Below are 18,961 nucleotides of genomic sequence, written 5' to 3' on the forward strand. Positions count from 1 at the left end.
TTCAAAATAGGTCGTGCGACACCTCAAACTTCATAATTTTCTTTTGTCATAAGACGAGTTTGTACAATCCCATTGAATTCCACCACTTAATTGTATCTTGACAGATACGTATTTCGACCTCAACAGTAAGGCCGTCTTCAGTGTCTCGTACTTGACTCGACTTGATTTTACAAAGCAATGATGGGAATGATACAAGGGCGTAGCCAGAGGGGGCAGGTTAGGGCAAAACATCTCGAAAAATTTCGGGCTCAATAATTCTCCTTGAAATCTTTCTAGAAGCTCCCCTAGGAACTTCTTATTTCTCCGGAAAGTTATCCACAAATTCCTCTGAAAATCGTTCGAAAATCTTTCTCATGTAATTGTAGTTTCTCCTTATCTAGAAACCCCTCACTAAATTTGTTTTTAGGACATTCATGAGGAAATTCCTTGAAGATTTCTTTTTGTCTCCAATGTTTCCTTCTAGACATTTCTTTGGCTATTCTTCCAGAAAAATCTCCGGCATTTTCTTCAGGAATACATTTGAGAGTTCCTTCAAGAATACAAACGAAATTTCCTCCCAAAATTCCGCTAGAAGTTTCTTCAGAAATTTATGACGGAAATCCTCCGATTTCGCTTCATAATTTCACTCGTAAATCTGTAAGAAATTTCTTCGGAAATTCTTCTAGGAACTTCTCCGGTCATTCCTCCAGGAAGTCTTCCTTTTATTCCTCCAGGATCAATCGTCTAAGACGAGTTAAGTAGCTCCATGTAATTCCACCAATTATTTCGATATCTTTACAGATACGTATTTCGACCACAACTGTGTGGTCGTCTTCAATGTCTCGTACTTGACTCGACTTACGAAAAGTACAAGTACGAGACACTGAAGACGATCACACAGTTGTGGTCGAAATACGTATCTGCAAAGATATCGAAATAATTGGTGGAATTAAATGGAGTTACTTAACTCGTCTTAGACGATTGAATACATTTCACTAAAAAAGAGCTGAAAATATTTTTTCCTCCAGGATAATTTTCAGGAGTTTTTCCGGGAATACCTCCATAAATTTAATTGCAAAATCCTCTAGGATTTCATTCTTTCCGCTGTTACTTCAGAATATCCTTCAAGATTTCATCTAAAAATTTCTTTAGAAATTTCTCCAAGAATTCGTCCATGTATTTCCTCGGAAATTCTTTCAGGTATTTTCCCGGGAATTGCTTCAGGTATTTCTCCAGGAATTCCTAACCTCCGGGAATTTATCCGGTAATTTCTTCAGCATTTCATCTGGGAATTTCTGCATTAATTCCTCCTGGTATTTTTCCGGGAATTCCTTCATGAACTTCTCCAAGAATACATTCAGGACTTCCTTGTGAGAATTCTTCCGGAAGTGCTTGTGGGAGTTCTGGGAGCTCCTCCACGAGTTTTTCCAAGAGTTCCTCCGGGAATCCTTCCAAGAACTTCCCAGGGAATTCCTGGAGGATATATTGCAGGAATTTCACGGAAAATGGGATTTCGGAAGTTCCTCTAGAAATTCAACTTCGGGTATTCCAACGGCTGTTCCTCTGAAAATTCCCCCGGGAGTTCCGGAAATTCATTCAGGCTTTTTTTGGGAATTCATCTACAAAATCCTCCAGAAGTTCCTCGGAAAATTTCTCTGGGAGTTCCTACGGGAGATCCTTTGAGAATTCTTCCAGGAGTTCCTCCTGCAATTCTAACGGAAGTTCATTTGGTAGTTCATCCAGGAGTTCTGACGAGAGTTACTCTAGAAATTCTTCCTGAAGTTCTTTCAGAAATTTCTCAAGAAGTTCTACCGGAAGTTCCTCCGAAAATTACCCCAGGAGTTCCTTCTTAGAGGAACACTCGGAAGAACTGCCGTAGAAACATCCGGAGGAATGCTCATAGAAACTGCCGGTGGATCTCCAGAAGGAATTCCTGTAGGAACTGCCGGAAGAGCTCCCGTAAGAACTCCGGAGGAATTTCAGGAGGAACTCCTAGAAGAATTCCTAGAGGAACTCCCAGAGAAACTATTGGAAGATCTTTGGGAGGAATTTTCAGTTAAATTTCTGAAGAAGGCCTAAATGAATTCCTGAAAAAAACCCTGCATGATTTTCAGGAAAAGCTACTAGTGGAACTCTTGGAGGAATTACCGGATAAACACCCGGATGAATTGCCAGTGGAATTCCAGGAGGAACTCTCGGAGGAATTCTTGAAATAACTTCCGAAGGAATTTCTGAAAAAAAACCGGGAGAATTTTCAAATAAACCCCCGAAGGAACTGCCAGTGAAACTACCAGAAGAATTCTTGGAAAAATTCTTGGATAATTCATCTTATAGACAAATCTCGTCTAGCTGAAACCTTCCCAACAAACATTGAAGGCTAATAGAGCGCCTATTCAACTAGAAATAGTCTTCTTCAACTAGAAAACTAGCTTATTCAGCTGAAGTTGTTTGTTGGGTTTCTAGGGGTTTGTAGCTGGATCATCATCAACATCAGAGGACCTCCCGGAGAATTCCTTGAGGAACTCCCAGAGAAATTCTCGGTGGAACTTCTTCTATATAAATTCCTGAAGGAGCCCAAATTAATTCCAGAAAGAAAGTTTGAATGAATTCCCGGAGAAAATTCTGGAGAAATTCCCGGAAGAGTTTTCAGGATTTCTTTGGGAATTAATCTAGGAATTGCTCCGAAAATTCCATTGTTGATTTCATTTACGGAATAATTTCTGTATAAATTTTCGGTGGAATTCCTGGGTCCCTGGATTGTGACCGATGTGGCCGGATTGAATCCGAGTGGGCCAGGAACCCTAAAAATATCATTCCCATCATTGCTTTGTAAAATCATGAAGTTTGAGGTGTCGCACGACCTGTTTTGACTTAAAATTGTAAATGGCCACTTATTCCGGGCACAACCGACCGCAACGGAATCTGGAATAATTCTTGAACCATACTGTGGATAGCCTCGTATGTATAAATGGAAAATTGGGATCCATCCGGATGGAATGCAACTTGTTGCGAAAGAATCGGTCAAGAAAAGCGGTTTTTACAGCAGTTTAGATTTTTGAAAGCCTTTAGAAAAAGACGTTGGGGACGGAAAGGTAATAATTTGTTGGACGGATTCTATGTCACTATTCATGAATGTTTTTTTAGTGGAGGTAAGCATATAAAGATCAGGAATCCAAACATATTTGCAAGGCTAACTGCGGTAGGGTGCCAATGAAAATGACATTTTCGAATGTTAAAAAACGACATTGCTCAAATCGAAAATTTAAATCGATTATAATTAATTTCAATTAATCGCAAAATCGATTTAAAAAAAAAAAAATTTAGATAACGTCAGATTTTGACGTTTCATGCATTTTTAAGTCATTTGGCATCAAAAACAAAAATTCGATTTTCGACTTTTCCTTTGGCCCCCCTTTGGGAAAATTTTCATGGGTAAAAATTTCAAAACTTTAATGAATTTTAGGCACCCCTAGATCATATCCGATTGAGCTCAAATTTAGCATGGGGTCATATTTTGGGGCAATAAAACTTGTGATCAATGTCGTTTTTTGAAATTCGATGACAATTTTTTTCCCATACATTCCATTGGCACCCTACTGCGGACGTGCGGACCTAGCTGATTTGCTAATATTAAAAAAAAAAAAAACGAATAAACTTCGTAAGCTATTCAGATTGATTTTTTTTAAATTCTGCATCAGGGCCGGATTTAGCCGGAAGGGGGCCCCGGGCCCGACAGCTTGTGGGGGCCCCAAAATGTACAAAAAAGGTTGGTTTTGGTACCCCTAAATCTGGCCTTGTTCTGCATTCTACATCCGTCTTTCAAGAAGGCCATTGGTGTTCGATGAATTGCTCAAACGATCAGTACTTCAAAATTTCACAAAATATATTCTGATGATAATGTTTACATTAAGGGGGGTCCCGTAGCGTAGTTGGCTACACGTTCGCCTTGCAAGCGAATGGTCATGGGTTCGATTTCCAGCCCCTCCACCAAACCCGTCAGTCGTCGAGTCCACAGCCTATACGGTGGCGTTTTAGGGTACGCGCCTCACCGTCACGGCTGCCTGATGACGACTGACCACTTGTTCTTCTCGGAGGCATTCCTCCAACGTTACCCGGATAAATGGCAACCGAACAAAGCAACGATCATTGGATGCACGACATGGACAAACGGACACAATAGAATTTCGATAAGATGGACTGACACAGACAACATTGTCTCAGAAGTTTGCTAGAAAAAACTAAAATTTGTGTGCTCTAGTTTTAATTAATGACTTGATTTGACTGAGCTTAACCAAGATGAATACAGTACTAGATGCTCCAATCTGCCAAGTTTGTGAAAGAGAAGAAGGTGGGGGTGAAAAATTCATTTTCAGTTCAAAACGAAAACAAACCGGCTGGCTCTCCCATATGTACTAAACTCAAGGTGACTGAATCGTGAATTTATCAAATTGGAACACCTATTGGTGTATTCATCTTGAGTTTAACTGAGAGTCGAGATGGCCATAAGTTTTTATAAAATGTTAGAGGCTAATGCATGTTGACTTTGGGCCAGTCTATTATATGTTGTCGATGTTTATAATCCGTGACCAGCCCTGTGAATGTATGTAAATAATAGTAATAAATTGACCACCGCGTACACTGAGCCAAATCACCCGCCATGTAATGAATGAAAAATCATTCATGGATCTATCATTTTCATGTTTCCTAATATTGAATGAAATATCCATTTGGATGATTCTCTACCTCAACCTGATGTATTTTAATGCAGTTGTTAAATGTTAACATGCCAAATAATAACCCTGTTTCTATTCACTCCCATCCCATAACAAATATCATTCACAAACAGCATGATCCTGCGTTGAATCCTCATTATACGGAAAATCATCAAGTAGATATTCATAGGTCATGTTGTGCTATTTGTAAAGGTGGCAAGCTCGCGGCATCGCAATCAATAATCCAATGGTAAGTGACGTTTTCCATAAATTATGCAGGTGATATATGTAGTTTAAAAAGGGTTCCGTCTCAACTAAAGTAACATTTATCTTTGCAGGTTTATCGCCGTTACATAAGTTCTCGATGCTTGAGGTTTGCCTTGCCTTGTTAACCATTTTTCTACGAAACCGTCATGTTGGCATGTCAATCATCTTTTGCAGAAACGTAACATACTGTTGTTCTATTTCAATGATGAAGATTCGATTATTTTGTTCATACAGATGGTAAGTTCATGACTATTGAAATTGAATCCACAGCTTTAAGCCAAGGAATTACACATGTTGTCCTTTCCTAGGCAGTCACCGGAAACGATCCACTGATGGATCGAAACCCGATACAGGATTTGCGGTATCTGCACACTTAAAAGCCAGATTTTATTTCGGTAAAAGAATTTAACGAACATGTTCTGTAAAATCGCTTTTAACCGGAATGTCGTCAAAAAAAGTTGTTTCACCGAATTATTGTACATTTAATTACCGAGAATCAGCTAAATAAACGTTTTACTGAGATTCGGATATATGTTTTGCGATCTTCATCGGTATACTACCCACTTTACCGAATTTCGGAGAAGTATACTTGTCAAACGTCAAAACGTGACAAAAGCACGTGTTAGAAAAAATGAGGAGAACATTCACTTGTTTGATTCTAGACAACGGCCGCAGAAAAAAATCTTCATGTAAGTTATAAAGTTACATTTTAGCAGGCATTTTACTTTATCCCGTGCTTGAACTTTTATTTTATAGAACATACCATCATGGAATAGAATGGAGAGGACGATTATTGTAACTCAATGAGTAATGTCAGCTTGCAATGGGTGTGACGGATTCTTGGATGTGGAAGAATATTCCAGCTCGCCATATACTAAGTGCAGCCAGAGTAGTGTTATCATATCTTAGGTGGTCGAAATAGGTACAATGATACTCTCGATAATGTCAAGCGTTATTCAATTTTGTAAAAAAAAAATCTTTTTTTTTAAATTCATTTCACATTTTCCATTTACAAAATATATTTGATGCTACCTCACGCTTTTGTTGTTTTTATTATTTTCAACTAAAAAGTAAAACAAATTAAAATATGAATTTACATTATCTCGGTAATGCACTTCGCCGAGCACTTCGGTAACGTATTACCGAACAGCACGGCAAATTTTGACAGCTGGACGTTTACGCACATTTTACGACCAGTCGGTAATTTGAACTTTTGCCGAGATTTTTACCGACATCTCAGCTGTTGGATTCTCGGTAATTTATTTTGCCGGCCTCGGCGAAAAAAATTAAGTGTGTGGCAGCTAAAGGAAGTGACGGAATCGTGATGCAATTGACTTCCAGATTAATCAATTCCATTCCTGAATATCTGTTATTACTGTGTGGGACGATGGTACAATAAAATTCACCTAAAACAAAAACGGTTGGTTATCTGTTTCATTTCTCATACATGTTTTGAGTGAGAAAAGTCCCATTAACTATATCAAATGCAATCGCATTTTAAATAACATTCATTTCGCTAATGTCTGTTGTTCGGTTAATGTTTGAATGATGAACATCTCCTAACAAATTTGTTTTTTTTATTATCATTTGAATGATTATGCATCGGTTCAAGTATGATATTCATACAACTTGTTTCAAATTCGGCATGTAGTCAATTGAATGATGGTGTTTCAGAAATCATCTGATTTTAGGCATGGGGCTGGGGTAAAGCAAAAATCATACAGATACTGGCAGAACCTTTCGTTCAGTGTAGAGAGTAACCGCTTGTGTTTACTTCCACCGATCGCGTCCGAAATACCCCGCCGGGACTGTAGATCGGTTCCGCTGTTTGCCGTGGGAAGCCTCCGTGACAACCTCCCACAGGTTATCGGCCCAGTTTAGGTGGAAGAAACCGTTAACATGGGCGTGGAAGTTCCTCGAAAATCGGCCGCGGAGTGTGAAAAAGATTTGTTTTGCTCGTTTTCTGCCTGAGGGTGGACTTTATCTGAGTGGTGCTGCAGCTGTGATTCGCGACAATCGTTTGGGTCTGTGTGAAACCATTCTGGTTGGACTCTGGTGGGCTGTTAGTTCAGTTTTTTTTATGTTCTGTGAACTAAATATCAGAGTGCCATTTTGTGTCACGATTGTTGTAGCTGTAGCCTATTGGTAGTGGTGATCGATAGTGTCTCTGCCGTTCTTGTGCCTGCCGTCGGTGTGTAGGTACGTGCTGTACTTTCGATTGTGTTTTTGATCGAGTACAGGGTGCGCTCAAATTAGTGAAAAGAAATAGAAATGGCAGAGAAAATTCTGATCGCACGTTTGAACAACAAGAACTATCAAACGTGGAAAATAAAGATCGAGATGATGCTAATTGGTGTCGATCTGTGGCATACAGTGAGTGATCCGAAACCAGAGCCAGTGACGGCAAAGTGGTCGAAAGAGGATCAAAAAGCCAAGGCAACAATAATTTTGTATGTCGAGGACAATCAGTTGCCTTTGGTGAAAGATGCCAAATCGGCGATCGATGTGTGGAGGAAGTTGAAAAACTACCACGAAAAGGCTACAGTTACATCGCGAGTGTCACTACTGAAGAAATTGTGTAGCCTGAACTATGACGAAGGTGCTGATATGGAACAGCACCTGTTCCGGATCGAAGAGTTATTCGACCGACTTTCGTGCGCGGGACAGAAGATAGAAGCTTGGTTGCAAATCGCAATGATTTACCGAAGCCTACCAGAGTCGTACAATGGATTGGTGACTGCTCTGGAGAGCCGACCAGACGCAGACCAGACGGTTGAATTCGCGAAGCAGCGGCTGATGGATGAGTACCACCGGAGGACCGAGAAACAAAATGAAGGGTACAGTGAGCGTGAAGACCGTGCGCTTAAAGCGCAGAAGAGAGGCTGGCGGAGAGTAAAGGACCGCATTTGCTATGGATGCCGGAAACCGGGACACATCCGGATAAATTGCCCGGTGCTGCAAAGGGAGAATGTGCTGGAGGCGAAGACGGCAGCAAAGAAGAATTCCCGAATATGTTTTGGTGTAAGAGGAGACCGGCAGCAGGAGAGCTGGTACGTGGACAGTGGCTGCTCCAGCAACATGACCAGCGACCGGAAGTTCTTTAGCGAGATTGACGAGAGCGTAAAGCTGGATGTTACGTTGGCGGATGGTTCCGCCGTGAAATCCGCCGGTGTTGGTGAAGGATCGCTAAAATGTGTGGATGGTAACGGCAAATTGTCGTTATACTAAAAATCCAAGTTATACTAACGCGGTATAGTACACACCTAATCTAAGCTGGGGTCAACCAGGCAAATAGCCAGTTAGTATGACTTTTAACCTATTTGGTTTTTATTTTTTCCAGAGATAGAGAGTAACCGCTTGTGTTTACTTCCACTGATCGCGTCCGAAATACCCCGCCGGGAGTGTAGATCGGTTCCGCTGTTTGCCGTGGGAAGCCTCCGTGACAACTTCCCACAATGCATACGTATACGTGTGCATGTGCACGACATTGAAAGCGTGAACCGCCAAAACACCAATAACGTTATTATTTATGATTTGTATCTAGTAGAGTTGGTTTATAAATGAGCGGTCAAGGTTGTTTCACCCGGTTTTTGCAGTTAAAAGAAGAAAATGTTCAAGTGTTTTATGTAGAGCAGTGCAAACCTTTTGACTGAAACTACAAGTGATTTATTTTTGCTTGCTTTGCTCCAATCGCTGCGCGAAAATAGTGACTTTAGTGACCATTAGAGTAGAGTGGGGCAAGAGTGCGCGTGGGGTAAGAGTACGTTTTCGATTTTTTGAAGTTATAAAAAAAGATAAACTAGCAGCACTGCATCAGTTTGATAGGTATTCTGACCAACTATTTTCATGTGTAATCGTAAACGATTTGAATAAACAACAAGGGAGATATGAAGATAGTTAATTTTCTGATCATTTTGCTAAAAATAATTGTGTTTTCGCAACTAGTATTCCAATATATACTAGTATTCCATCTATACGTTCAATCAGGTGAACATTGTACCATTTCGATAACCTATTGTATAGAGTACTTGGTGCTGCAGAACATTAATTCGGTTGGTTTTCCAAGAAGTCAAAACCATTAACTGAATAAATTTTGGAGCTGTGGGGTAAAAATACGCAGTAACGGATGGGGCAAGAGTACGCATGTGAATCTTTAAGTTCTATTGTCAAACCCGTATCTCCGGCCGAAATAAGACTAGTTCAGCGTAAAGGTCCACAACAAAGAAAAAGGGACAGAAATCGAAAATTATCACAAATTCTCCCTTAAAAGATAAGTAATTTGGTGTTAGAAAGGACTTAGCGAACAAAGCACTGAAACGAAATAATAAAATTGTATTAGGTATTGTTTTACAGCTCAACATAGTCCGAAAACACAATTTCATCTGAATGATAATCATTTAATCAAAAGAAACATCCATAAATTACGCAACGCTGAGCTGGGAGGGTTGCGAGATGTATAACGATTCATAGATTTTTTAGAGGATTCATACAAAAAGTGTAAGATAGCGGAGAGGAGTGATGAAATGGTCAAATTTTCCGTTACGTAATTAGTGATATTTCTTTAAATAAAATTCCTTTCTTCCAGCTACGTGAAACCTCGTACATTTTTACCTCTGTAGTTTTTTTCGTATATAATATTAAAAAAAAAAATTTTGTATGAAAGTTCATATTTCTAGAACCCCTCCCCCTTTCAGAGTTACGTAATCTTTAAACATTCTATAATATACTTTCAATAAATATCAATTCAATGTTGTTTACTCTTATTTTTTGTTAATATATACTTAAAATACATGATTTGGAAAAATGCGTACTCTTACCCCACCCGATGCGCATTCTTACCCCACCGGTGGGGTAAGAGAGCGTTTTGAACATGTTTTGCAATAAGGGATCTACTACAGCGAATTACAATAATTTCAATATGTTTGCCACTGGGTAACATATAGGAAGAGTATACGAATCGTCGACATTGATTTGATATGCAGAAGCTTGCTTCATAAGGGTTACATGATCGATTGAAAACTAAGTGCGTACTCTTGCCCCACTCTACTCTATCCGATCCGGGCGGGATAGGGGGAATGTGGTTGCGAGAAGTGTGACGATCCTTACACAAATTTTAGACATTCCGTACAAAAAGTATGAAAAAGGGGAGAGGGGATGGGGCTTAAAATGGAAAATTTTTGCGTTCCGTAATTACAGGACCTTCCTACAGAAAATCTGGGACACGAGAAAAATCTTGTCAACCAAAATTTGTCACAACCGTCCATGAGCAATGTTTGCTGCGATCTCCGGCCTAAAGAATTCGGCACCAACATTTCGAAAGGGCGTAACTGCTTTTGTAAACAAGAGCTTCTCACGTCGATGGTGGGTTAATTTGAGCCCACCCACGCAATTCAATACCACTGATGGAAGCATCGAATCCTCTTCTATCATTTAATGGTGCTGGATTGCGTGGGTGAGCACAAATAAGCGCACCAGAGACGTGAGAAGCTCTTGTTTACAAAAGCAGTTTCGCCCTTTTGAAATGTTGGTGCCGAATTGGCCTATTGGTTTAAAATCGGGCGAATGTTAGACCAAACTGAACAAAGCAGCAGTTTTTCAATTTGTTGTTTCAATTTTTTAAATTGGAGGCGTTCTTTAAAAAAGTTGGCTGTAAAAAAAAATCAAAGAACCGGTTGAGCGATTTTTTTATGGGAAAGGTCAATTTGAGAAATTCGCAGAGTCATTTTCAGAAGATCAATGCATGCCCACAAATCAACGACGAATCCGAGTTCGTTGAGCGTCTAAACAAGGACTAAGAAGAATGATCAGGAGTCAGAATCCGACATGGGTGAGACAAGTCGCACTGGTGCATATGTCGAAAGGCTTCTTGGAATGAAGAACTTCCGAGTAACTATCAATTACAACGGTCTAGGGCTGGCCAATCTTGCCGCAGCCAGAGGATTAGCTACATTTGTACCGTTTGCTTGAGAAACTGCATATGTAACATTTTTGGCCAAAATGAGATTTTTATATATTCTGAATCCTCTTCCAAAAATACGTATTCTGGCAAAAAATACGAAAAAAAAATTTGTTCAGGAATGTATGAAATTTTTTTCGTTTGTTTGAGAAACTACATATCTCTACGCACTTTGAAGAGCAATTATGGAGTACTGCTTATAGTTTTTGCACTGGAAGTACCTCAGGGTGTTGAGTTTTGCCAAAAACTATTGATCTGTATCGAAGAAATCGAAAGTTTCGTTGCCAATTTGTTCAAAAACAGTTTTTTGTTGTTTTCTCGAAATTGTGTAAAATGGACTTATGCAGTTTCTCAAACAAATGATTCATTTATTTAATGGGCATCATTTTGTGCAAGGACGTTGCTTTTAAGCAGTGTTGTCCTGAATCATTCTCAGACAATAATGATTGCAGTTTTCACGTGAAAAAATTTTAGATGAAAACAGTAGGCGAGTTGTCGCCGGCAATAACTTCTCAAATGATGGTATCAAACGATAATAAACACAGAATTATCATTCAATTCTAAACCTTACTAATATTAGCTAAATGTCAACAGTCTCGTTAAATCTTCTGTTTGGCGTTGTGGTTTCGTGTTAGAAAGAAACATGCGTTTAAAAAATAATAGTAAATGCTTCAAATCAAGTTACGATTTTCAAACGATTCGCACTCGCTGGTGAGTTTTTATCAATTGATAATTTAAATGTGTTATCGCGTGTGAGTGTTCATCACCCTCGATTGTTTGAAAATTTGATTTTTCCCATCCCTGCTTTTAAGAATAATAGCGTGCTTGCGACGAGTGATGCTCCACCTCTGACTCCACCAGTAATCTGTACTGTGCAGCACCACTGGTTATAGGCATGCAGAAATGCTTCCTGAGACAGAGTAGAGTGACGTTTTGTCAGGAGCGAGGTGCTTTGATCTATCGTTAAATGGACAATTGAGTATAAAAAAATCAGGATTAAGGGTCGTCATGACGATGATTGAAGAAATTGAGCTTTAATCTACTATAAAGATGATGGACGAGCAGCGGAGTCACTTGGAAGGAATTTTCGGTCAAACTTGCAAGTTGGAAGAGGCAAGCTGATCGAAAAAATACACCAAGTAGATCCTCAATAAGGACATTTGAACGGTGCTAAGCTAAATTTGACTTTATAAAAGTTATAGCGCACTATATCGCAGCATTAGATAATTCATATCGACGTTATGTACCACTTATAATAGTGGTGATTAATACAAGCTGCACGAACTGCTTCATCCCTAACATAACTTGGATCTCTCATTAGCACCACGATATTATCAATTTGCCCAAACGCTATGGAAAATTAGATTTTACTACTCCTCATTAACCATCTAATTACGAAACTGATGAAGATGGACTAAAATTTGTGAGCCTTGGCAAGCTTCCTCGCATCACATTCCGTCTACGAAGCTATGTAGCTTGTAGCAGCATGTAAGCCACGATGACGATAAAACCAAACGCAGCCCACCCACTACACTTAAGGATTCCGATGAATGCTTTCAAGCCCCTTCGATGCAGGGGAAGGAAGTTGATGTTGACGCTAAATCGATTATTTAAAAGCTCCATCAGCTTGACTTCCCCCAACATCATCGTCAAGAAGGCAGCGGCAGGGTGCCCCTCGCCGGCAAAGAGGAATCAATGCGAAGCCCATCACGGGCACGTCCGGAAGACTATGGGAAAGCTGCTACCAACGTCACATTTTATAAGCGTTTGGGCTGGTCCTCCCCGGTGTGGTGAAGGCTGAAGAGGGTGGCTCAACACAATATCCTTACGGTCGGCGCACGGTAGCAACACCAACATCATCGCTCCATATCGGAACGTGCAACTTTCCGCACAGAACAACAGCAATAAGCAGCGGTAGGTATTGAGTCAATGAGCGGCTCTTTGCATTTCATCACTACGAACAGTATGCAGTAACCTACTGTGAAATGGAGTGTCTTTGATTACATGACATAAGATTTTGTGTTTAGAAAACCAGCTTAAACCTCTATAAAAAGCTGCATGAATCCGTGTGCCGCTCAAAGCGCACAAGCCCAAGTCCTGGTGTTAGGTGGAACGCTAAACAGCCCTGACACGACGGCCCTCCGACGAGACAGGAGGTTTGCGCAGGCCCAATAAGCCGCCTGGAAAACCAATCATTACGAACGACATAGAAGATAATACGACTCGATACAATCGGCAACGACCTAGGCGACGAATAAAGGATCACGATTGGAAGCTTGGAACATGGAACTGCAAATCGCTAGGCTTCGCAGGTTGCGACAGGATAATCTACGATGGATTACATCCCCGCAACTTCGACGTCGTAGCACTGCATGAAATCTGCTGGACAGGACAGAAAGTGTGGAAAAGCGGGCATCGAGCGGTTACCTTCTACTAAAGCTGAGGCACCACTAATCAGCTGGAAACCGGCTGCATAGTGCTGGGAAAGATGCGCCAACGCGTGATTGGGTGGCAGCCAACCAACGCAAGGATGTGCAAGCTGAGGATAAAAGGCCGATTCTTCAACTATAGCTTCATCAACGTGCACAGCCCACCCAACGACGAGAAAGAAGCGGTCTATGCACAGCTGGAGCAGACATACGATAGATGCCCACTAGAGTGGCCCAGCCTTGTATGGGGAGAAAAAAAAGTTGTCGAATTCTAGGGGGACCACCAGGATTGTGCCTTTGAGTAAAAAAATCAATTTCTGCGTTAGGAAATTCTGCTAGGGGAGTTAGTCAGTAGGCGCAGTTTCACGCAACGTGGCACATCACGCCACGCTGCACTGCAATCAGGTGTTAGGAAGCGCTAAATGCGCAAGGAATGCATAATTAGTTGATAAAAGCGAACCAGCAGCGTGGCTTGCTGCCTTCTTGGTATAGATTTCATAGTAAGTAGTCGATAAGTGAAGTGCGCGGTAATAAAGTATTTTTAAGTTTAGTTTTTAAAAACTTGTTCGTGTCAAAGAAATCCCTAACTGGTGTCAGAAGTGGGATCGCAAGTATTTGTGGTGTTTAAAAAAAGAGATATCGACAACAGCTCCTGCCTCAAGGAACCCAGAAGCTGAGAAGGCAACCGGACGACGAACGATGCACAAACTCGAGTAGTCAGCAGCCAATGCAACCTAACACCTCACAATCTAATCCGCATAAACAATATATATTCGTTCAAGAAGCCAGTCTTCCAGCCGAAGCCACGCGCTGAAGCTCATAATAATGAAGTGGAAGAGTTAAATGAACCAGAGCCTTCGATTGAAATTCCTACAGAAAATGATGACCTGGAGTACTCTGATGAGGAACTAAATTTTCAAGCTGCTAGAGGACCGAGTAACAAATATTGAACTTTATTCCGTATGTACGTTTCCCGACAATCGAAAGGAATCTTACATGCCTTAGTTGATACGGGAGCCAATAAATCCTATATTAATCCCGAGCACGTGAAGCGGGCGAAAACCGTTAACAATCCATCCATCGTTACTAATAAAAACGGCAAATTTTTGATTGACAAAATGGTTCACGCGAAACTTTTCTCTGATAGTTTCCTCGAAAAACTGCCGTATTACGTTTTCAAGTTCCATAAGTTCTTTGATGGACTTATTGGATATGAAAATTTATCTAGAATGAAAGCTGTAATTGACACCAAACGCCATCATTTGACAATTGGAAATAAGTCGTACGAGTTCTCGAAATATTATCCTTCTTCAGTAAACTTCCATATTCAAGAGAACTCTGTAGTCCCCATTTGTACTACAAGTAACGGAACATTTTTGATTGAGGAAGAGATAAATTTATCGCCTCAGATAACTCTGAAACCCGGATTGTATTCCGCTGAAGGTAACAGAGCCATGGTTCACCTGTCGAATAAGTCAAAATTAGTTTCACAAAAGATAGACCCATTTTGTAATGATAGCTTCGCAATAACAAACAGGAAATTACCCAAACTCAACTTCCCGAGCGATCATATGAACGGCGAGGAGAAAACTCGGTTGATTCAGACTCTACGTCCCTTTAGAGACGTATTTTTTCAAGAGAGTAAAAATCTAAGTTTTACCCATCAACAGGGCTGGTAGCGACCAAAGCCACTCAAAATAGTGACCAAAGTTGACGAAAAAGGGACCAAATAGTGACTTCCACTTGCAGAAAAAGTGACCAAATAGTGACTTCCAATTCCAGTTAAATGAGACGAAATCAAGCGTTTTTGAGTCGAAGGAAAATAATTTGTGGCGAAAAACATCTTTCACTCACCACTCTTTTTTCAAAATTGGGGAGACTTGATCTCCTTTCTATAATATCTACTCAATAAATATTTTGAGAACAAAATTATATTTGAAATGAGAACAAAAAAAAATGAGAACAAATTATATTTTCTCGAATTTTTTAGACAAAATTTTTATATTATCTTCTATATAATAAAAATGAGTTGAGATTTCCTTCCTGACGATTTAACTCACGAACGGGTTGACCGATTTGCAAGATTTTTCTCCTAATCGATTCGTTTTGGGATCCGCAAGGTTTGTATATACAAAAAGTTGGTGAATTTAACGGAGAAATGTTAAAAATCATTAGAATACAATTTTGGGTCAGCTGTTGAGAAAAACAAAACAAAAGCACGGACATTGATCTAGAGTGCGGTGCTGCAAATAAGTTCATTGTGACATTTGCAACACCCGGGCAAAGTTGGGTATTTTCCGCTAGTCTATATAATAAAAATGAGTTGAATTTTCCTTCCTGACGATTTAACTCGCGAACGGGTTGACTGATTTGCAAGATTTTTTCCCTAATCGATTCGTTTTGGGATCCGCAAGGTTTGTATCTACAAAAAGTTGGTGAATTTATCGGGGAAATGTAAAAAAAATCATTAGAAACAATTTTGGGTCAGCTGTTAAGGAAAACAGAACAAACGCACGGAGATTGATCTAGAGTGCGATGCTACAAATAGTTTATTGTGACATTTGCAACACCCGGGCAAAGCTGGGTTTCTTTCGCTAGTATTATATATGAATGACTAATGAGGGATCAAGTCTCCTCAAATTGAGGCAACAACTCAAAATCCAAAAATCCTGAAATTGTGGTAGAGTGTTTATGGATTTTTGCTGTGAGAAAATGATAGCATTTGGTCATTATCGGGAGAGATGATCACTACCAACAGGTTATCGGCCCAGTTTAGGTGGAAGAAACCGTTAAAATCGGCGTGATAGTTCCTCGAAAATCGGCCGCGGAGTGTGAAAAAGTTTTACCGTGTGTACCGTTCGGCAGAAGCAAATTTGTTTTGCTCGTTTTCTGCCGGGGGTGGACTTTTTCTGAGTGGTGCTGCAGCAGTGATTCGCGACAATCGTTTGGGTCTGTGTGAAACCATTCTGGTTGGACTCTGGTGGGCTGTTAGTTCAGTATTTTTCATGTTCTGTGAACTAATAATCAGAGTGCCATTTTGTGCCGCGATTGTTGTAGCTGTAGCCTATTGGTAGTGGTGATCGATAGTGCCTATGCCGTTCTTGTGCCTGCCGTCGGTGTGTAGGTACGTGCTGTACTTTCGATTGTGTTTTGATCGATGCTGGTGCGCTAAAATTAGCGAAAGAAAATAGAAATGGCGGAGAAAGTTCTGATCGCACGTTTGAACAACAAGAACTATCAAACGTGGAAAATAAAGATCGAGGTGTTGTTAATTAGTGTCGATCTGTGGCACACAGTGAGTGATCCGAAACCGGAGCCAGTGGGGGCAAAGAGGATCAAAAGGCCAAGGCAACAATAATTTTGTATGTCGAGGACAATCAGTTGCCTTTGGTGAAAGATGCCAAATCGGCGATCGATGTGTGCGGAGAAAGTTGAAAAACTACCACGAAAAGGCTTCAGCTACGTCGCGAGTGTCACTACTGAAGAAATTGTGTAGCCTGAACTATGACGAAGGTGCTGATATGGAACAGCACCTGTTCCGGATCGAAGAGTTTTTCAACCAACTTTCGTGCGCGGGACAGAAGATAGAAGCTTCGTTGCAAGTGGCAATGATTTACCGAAGTCTACCAGAGTCGTACAATGGATTGGTGACTGCTCTGGAGAGCCGACCAGACGCAGACCAGACGGTTGAATTCGCGAGCAGCGGCTGATGGATGAGTACCACCGGAGGACCGAGAAACAAAATGAAGGGTACAGTGAGCGTGAAGACCGTGCGCTTAAAGCGCAGAAGAGAGGCTGGCGGAGAGTAAAGGACCGCATTTGCTATGGATGCCGAAAACCGGGACACATCCGGATAAATTGCCCGGTGCTGCAAAGGGAGAATGTGCTGGAGGCGAAGACGGCAACGAAGAAGAATTCTCGAATATGTTTTGGCGTAGGAGGAGACCGGCAGCAGGAGAGCTGGTACGTGGACAGTGGCTGCTCCAGCAACATGACCAGCGACCGGAAGTTCTTTAGCGAGATTGACGAGAGCGTAAAGCTGGATGTTACGTTGGCGGATGGTTCCGCCGTGAAATCCGCCGGTGTTGGTGAAGGATCGCTAAAATGTGTGGATGGTAACGGCAAATTGTCGTTATACTAAAAATCCAAGTTATACTAACGCGGTATAGTACACACCTAATCTAAGCTGGGGTCAACCAGGCAAATAGCCAGTTAGTATGACTTTTAACCTATTTGGTTTTTATTTTTTCCAGAGATAGAGAGTAACCGCTTGTGTTTACTTCCACTGATCGCGTCCGAAATACCTCGCCGGGAGTGTAGATCGGTTCCGCTGTTTGCCGTGGGAAGCCTCCGTGACAACTTCCCACAATGCATACGTATACGTGTGCATGTGCACGACATTGAAAGCGTGAACCGCCAAAACACCAATAACGTTATTATTTATGATTTGTATCTAGTAGAGTTGGTTTATAAATGAGCGGTCAAGGTTGTTTCACCCGGTTTTTGCAGTTAAAAGAAGAAAATGTTCAAGTGTTTTATGTAGAGCAGTGCAAACCTTTTGACTGAAACTACAAGTGATTTATTTTTGCTTGCTTTGCTCCAATCGCTGCGCGAAAATAGTGACTTTAGTGACCACACTAGTCAACAGTGTTTTACTCCCTTCAACCATTCTCAGTGTACTTGAAAGATTTTTCTTCGCTGAATTCAGTCATGTATTCAGATTTTTTGTAACACGTCCAGTTTTTGAGAAAAACGGATTTAAACTCACAAAACTACGTATTCTTATGGGAATTTGGTTTCTCTGTTCTGTAAAGCTGGTTTTCGGTTTATAACTTTGAAAAAGAGGTTTGAATTATATAGAAGAAATCGTACAAGATCTAAGTAAGTTGTTGAATCTTATTTGACACGGTCATTTGATGTGAAAAACGGAATTTATTTCACAAAAGTACGTATTTTCAAAGAAATTTGGTTTCTCTCCTCTGCAAAGCTGAATTTCGGCTCCTTACTTTTAGAATAAAGTTAGAATTTGGTGAAATGAGTCTTGTAGAATGCATGTGGGTTGTTGGATTTCATTTGGCACGTTCAATTGTTGTGAAAAACGGAATTGAATTCACAAAAGTACGTCTTTTCAAAGAAATTTGGTTCTCTCCTCTGCAAAACTGAATTTCGGCTCCTCACTTTTAGAATTAAGTTTGAATTTTGCAGAATGGGCCTTGTAGAATGCATGTGGGTTGTTGGATCTCATTTGGCACGTTCATTTGTTGTGAAAAACGGAATTTAATTCACAAAAGTACGTATTTTCATAGACATTTGGTTTCTCTCCTCTGCAAAGCTGAATTTCGGCTTCTCAGTTTTAGAATAAAGTTTGAATTTTGTAGAATGGGCCTTGTAGAATGCATGTGGGTTTTTGGATTTCATTTGGCACGCACATTTGTTGTGAAAAACGAAATTTAATTCACAAAAGTACGTATTTTCATAGAAATTTGGTTTCTCTCCTTTGTAAAGCTGAATTTCGATTCCTCACTTTTAGAATAAAGTTTGAATTTTGTAGAATGGGCCTTGTAGAATGCATGTGGGTTGTTGGATTTCGTTTGGCACGTTCATTTTTTGTAAAAAAC

At 40.5% G+C, this 18,961-nt stretch overlaps 1 protein-coding gene across 6 annotated transcripts in view; it reads right to left on the reverse strand.

The window, feature by feature from the left end:
• LOC134207939 (disks large 1 tumor suppressor protein) overlaps positions 1 to 18,961 on the reverse strand; it is a 202,909-nt gene that overhangs the window by 101,730 nt on the left and 82,218 nt on the right. The window lies entirely within an intron of this gene.

Source organism: Armigeres subalbatus, chromosome 1 (genome assembly GCF_024139115.2).
Source record: "Armigeres subalbatus isolate Guangzhou_Male chromosome 1, GZ_Asu_2, whole genome shotgun sequence".
Taxonomy (NCBI): Eukaryota; Metazoa; Arthropoda; class Insecta; order Diptera; family Culicidae; genus Armigeres; species Armigeres subalbatus.